Below are 5,386 nucleotides of genomic sequence, written 5' to 3'. Positions count from 1 at the left end.
AGTTCTTCCCCCAAAGAGGAAGGAGCAGCAGTAAAGAGACATGTGATGAACTGACTGTAAACCCCATTCCCTATTACCCTCTGTGCCGCTCGGGGAGGGGAATGAGGTAAAGGTAACTGAACATAAAGTTAAGCCTGGGAAGAGGGAGAGCTGGGGAAGGAAGTTACTTTGTTCTCTTCCAAATTATCCTGCTTTGGTTTTAATAATAAATAAATATTTTTTCCCAAATCTAGTCTGTTTCGCCCATAAGACCCCTTTTAAAATAACTTTTACAGTACATTATGTTTTTCCTATTTCCCCTCGGGGAGGGGTTGTGAGACTATACAGCTTAGTCCTAAGGGGGGGGGCTAAAGTTTTACCGCCCAACGTGGGGCTCGAACCCACGACCCTGGGATTAAGAGTCCCATGCTCTACCGACTGAGCTAGCCGGGCTTGTGAAAGTAGGGCTCCTACCGTCTTCTTCCATGGAAACCTCCAGAATTTTTAACGGTACAACTAAAGTGGTGATAATTGTTTTCATCTCTCAATGATGTATTTCACTACATTGTATCTTGCTACTGAGGAATGCAACTTGAGAGCTCTAATCCAGTTTAGAGGAGAGAATTGGAAGCATATGAATCACAACACCCATTCAGGATCTACATTTTAATTTTTATCATTTTTCTTTCTAAAATTCCACTTTCCGAAAGAAAATGCTCTTTCCTTATGGTCAAAAGGCAAACGGAGTGTTTAGACAAAAAGGCAAATATTTTGGAAACATCTAAGTTTCAAGCATACGAAATGACTTCTGGTCATTTGTCTAAAATAACATACGTTAGAAAGCCTTAACAAGCTACATTTGTGAATTATCAGCAGTTTGAATTCATAGGTCTTCTTTCTCAGGCAGCTCCAAGGCCTCTGATCCCTTTGTATCTTGCTGATTCTCCTTCAACACTCTCCCGCTCTTGGCTCCTTTTTTTTTCCTTTTTTTTTTTTTTCTTTCTTTCAGGAATTACTTACAGATATCATCTACCTGGACTTGTGCAAGGCATTTGACACTGTCCCGCACGACATCCTTCTCTCTAAACTAGAGAGGCATGGGTTCGATGGATGGACCACTCGGTGGATAAGGAGTTGGCTGGATGGCCGCACTCAGAGAGTGGTGGTCAACGGCTCAATGTCCAAGTGGAGACCGGTCATGAGTGGCGTCCCTCAGGGGTCCGTGTTGGGCCAGGCCCTGTTCAACATCTTTGTTGGCGACATGGACAGTGGGATAGAGTGCACCCTCAGCAAGTTCGCTGATGACACCAAGCTGTGTGGTGCCGTCGACTCGCTGGAAGGGAGGGATGCCATCCAGAGGGACCTGGACAGGCTGGAGAGGTGGGCCCGTGCCAACCTCATGAAGTTCAACCAGGCCAAGTGCAAGGTCCTGCATCTGGGTCATGGCAATCCCAAGCACAAATACAGGCTGGGCGGGGATTGGATAGAGAGCAGCCCTGAGGAGAAAGACCTGGGAGTGTTGGTAGACGAGAGGTTCAACATGAGGGGGCAATGCGCCCTTGCGGCCCAGAAGGCCAACCGCATCCTGGGCTGCATCAAGAGGAGCATGGCCAGCAGGTCGAGGGAGGTGATTCTGCCCCTCTACTCTGCCCTGGTGAGACCCCACCTGGAGTACTGCGTCCAGTTCTGGAGTCCCCAACACAAGAAAGACATGGACCAGTTGGAAAGGGTCCAGAGGAGGGCCACAAAGATGATCAGAGGGCTGGAGCACCTCTCCTATGAGGACAGGCTGAGAGAGTTGGGGCTGTTCAGCCTGGAGAAGAGGAGGCTCCGGGGAGACCTGATAGCGGTCTTCCAATACCTCAAAGGGGCCTACAGGAAAGATGGGGAGAAGCTGTTCAGTAGGGCCTGTTGTGATAGAACAAGGGGTAATGGGTTTAAATTAGAAGGAGGTAGGTTTAGATTAGATATGAGAAAAAATTTTTTTACAATGAGAGTTGTAGAGCACTGGAACAGGTTGCCCAGAGAGGTGGTGGATGCCTCATCCCTGGAACTGTTCAAGGCCAGGCTGGATGAGGCTCTGAGCAACCTGATCTAGTCGGGGATGTCCCTGCTTCTTGCAGGGGGGTTGGACTAGATGACCGTTGAAGGTCCCTTCCAACTCTAACTATTCTATGATTCTATGATTCTATGATTCTACTTAAAAAAATAATCTTCTTGCTTAATTTCAAGGCCTGGCATTTTTAAAGGGCACAGTTGTTCTCTGAGGACAAGGATTATAGCTTGAAAATACAGTCCTGGGAGAAAATCCAGGGCCTGTTGATGTTTTTGTTGTTTGTGTGGCTTCAGCTGGGTTTGTTGGCATGTTTAAGTATGATTCTGAACACTCACATTAGTCATTGATGGTCTTGATATATGGATAGCTGTCATAGACAAGCACAATCTTGTGTCAGACAAATTGACCATTCATGTCCTTAAATAATACAAATTTTTTTGGAGGTGGACAAGCCCATTGAGCATGAGATCTGTACTCTTAATTCCTGATCTTGACCACATTCCTTCCTGTTCTATGACAAATGGGAAAGTGAACAGGTGCATAAAAGCAAAAATAGATTATATGCACTGCATTCATAAATGAGTGGATGTATTTCATCCTTGTTTTGATTGATGGAAGCTTTATTCCAGGAAAGGTTATTCTCAATTTATTATTCATACCTTGTGGATGATCAGAGCAGCCCAGAAAATGCCTTTCTAAATGAGCTTACTCTACTAGCAGAGCCTATATGAATGAATTTATAAGCTTTAAAATAAGAAAAGAGAAAGGGAGACAAGCATCCAACACAGAAGATGTTCTCACCAGTGTGTATTTAAGCAGGACGCAAACCCTTCTGCATGAACATACCTTCACAGGACACAGATGAACTGCAGGTTTTCTGCCTTACATTTCAGGCCTCGGTTTAAGCTCTGACTCTGTCTGTGACTGCAGCCTACGTACAGATTCAGAGGTTTACAGCTCCCCACCTGTCAGCTTTGCTAGCATGAGAAAGTTATTAAAATGCCAAAAAAAAAATCAAGTCTATTGTGTGTGTGTTATTGTACAGAAGTAAATAAAAACTTAGGAGACTGAATATTTGTTTTTTTTTTTTTCTTCTGAAGCTGAGGAGGTCTTTTTTATCATTATTTCTATAATTGGCTTTCTTGATTTCTTTCTGAATACTGACTAGGTCAATAACTGTAGTAAAAACAGTGAATTTTGAAACACTGTAAGACCATAAGATTTTAAAATGTTTTTGAGACTGTAGTAAATGAGAGTTTATGGGCTTTATGAGAGGAAACTGCTACTATTTTCATAGACCAAAAACCAAACTTGTTCAAGGTGTTGCCAGCCTTTTTTTTTTTTTTTTTTGCAGCCATTCTGAGCTTGCCTGAGCAAAACATATAATCTCTCCTCAGCTTCAGGCAATAATTGTCAAAAACTGTGTTGCAGTTAGGTTTCCTCGTCAGTCATTTCTGATGTTTCCTTTCATCTCTGGTTCATCTGTTTGTTTCTTTTTTAGAGTTTATAATCCACTATGTCCACTGTTTTTCAGGGACTAGTGGCAGTGGTGGTCTCCAGTACCAGGCAGATTTGGCAGAGTTTGGGGCAGACTGCAGGACTACCAATGGATGGTAACAGCCCACTACTTGCCAGAACATGGCAACCTGCTCAAACACATCTACGGAAGGGCAGTAGCTGCTAGGATAGGTGACACAGAGCCATGCAAACCAAGTGAGCTGTGGCTGCAGGCAGCCCATGCCAGGGCAAGGATGCTCCTGAGGAACTGCAGCCTGTGGGTGACCCACACCAGAGCAGGTACACCCATGAGGGACTGCAGCTTGTTACATGTTTTGCTCCTGACTCTGTAGCACTACCAATTTAATTTATTTTTAGTTGTGAAGTTTTGAATTCTAGATCACTCCAACAGGTGTAAACTTCTAGGTAAACTTCCCCCTTCCTCCATCTCTTCTGTGGTTTTTTGGATGCAAAAATTATTGAGGAAATCCTGGAGTTATTCCTCAGGGTATGCCTATCTGATGCCCCTCACAGATAAGGGACATTTGTGAGCCTCAAATTACTCAGATATGGCACAAGGGCTGTTCCTCCACCTTGGCAGAGCAGAGGAGATGCAGTATTGAACGTTGGGATGCATACCACCAAACGTTTTAGACATTAAATTAAGATTCCTTTGTCAAGATTATTAATTACATTCAGGCCACTCCTTTCAAGACTGCAATGACAGGCATCTTGAGAAGGTGGTTTGACCCATACGTGATCTGCATTGCTGTCTAGAGCTGCAGGTGGATCTCTGCTCCTCCGTGCGCCTCCATGGGCTGCAGGGGGACAACCTGCTCCACCATGGGCTGCACCTCAAGCTGCAGGGGAATCTTGGCCAGGAGCCGCATTACTCCTCCCTCTCCTTCATCACTGACCTTGGCGTCTGCAGCCATTCCTCTCACAAGAAAAATTCTTCACAACAGGCTGGCAGATGCCTCTCAGGATCTCTTCACATCTCATCTCCTCTCCACTTCTTGCAGCTGGCCCAGGCTGAGTTGGGCCCAGATGCCCGCCCAGCAGGAGGCCAGAGGGTGAGGGCCGCAAGGCCCACAAGGCTCCTGCTTCCCCCTCTCTGCCCCTGCTCAGCTTCTTCACTCCTTTTTTAAATTATTTTTCCCTTTCTTAAATATGTTATCACAGAGGCGTTATCACAGAACGTTCTGCTACCAACTGGCTTGGCCCTGGCCAGCAGCGGCTCTGTCCTAGGCCTGGCCGAGTCCACTGAACAAAGGGGAGCAACTTCTAGAAGCTTCTTGCAGAAGCTGCCACCGTAGCTTCCCCTCATTAAACAAAACCAACACACGGTGATATTCAAAGAGCTAACTGGTTAGTAATCAGATAAAAATAGTTCTTGCTATGCATTTATATAAATATATATATTATATATGCATTATAATATGATTTATTATAAATGATATATAATTATATAAATTAATTAAATATATATATATATATATAAAAATCTGGAAGTTACAGGACAGGTATTACTGCCAAAACACCCTTCAGATATTGGCACCTTTTCCAAACAGAGTACCTCAGCTATGCTAAAGTGGCATATACATCCTTATTAATTATGTTAATTTGATAATTTTCTAGTATAGGTACTTACAGTAAAGCATTTCCTCATAGAGTCACACAGTAAAGGATAAATTTCTCTCTTCATATATATATACACACAGGTTTATATGTATATTTTGTATGTATCTATGCATGTGTTGTATATATACATGCATACCTTTAGAAGAAGGCAGCAGTGATTTCTAAGTAAGCATACAGCATGCACACCATAGTGCACTCAAACTATAATTGTGA

General features: G+C 43.8%; 1 non-coding gene across 1 annotated transcript; it reads right to left on the bottom strand.

Moving 5' to 3' along the window:
• Positions 1 to 359: 359 nt before the first annotated feature.
• On the bottom strand, positions 360 to 432 carry TRNAK-CUU (transfer RNA lysine (anticodon CUU)). Its single transcript has one exon. It is a non-coding gene; the product is annotated as a tRNA-Lys (tRNA).
• Between the last annotated feature and the right edge of the window lie 4,954 nt (positions 433 to 5,386).

The sequence above is a fragment of the Chlamydotis macqueenii genome, chromosome 3 (assembly GCF_036417535.1).
Source record: "Chlamydotis macqueenii isolate bChlMac1 chromosome 3, bChlMac1.mat, whole genome shotgun sequence".
Taxonomy (NCBI): domain Eukaryota; kingdom Metazoa; phylum Chordata; class Aves; order Otidiformes; family Otididae; genus Chlamydotis; species Chlamydotis macqueenii.
This window is presented reverse-complemented; position numbering and strand designations above follow the sequence as displayed.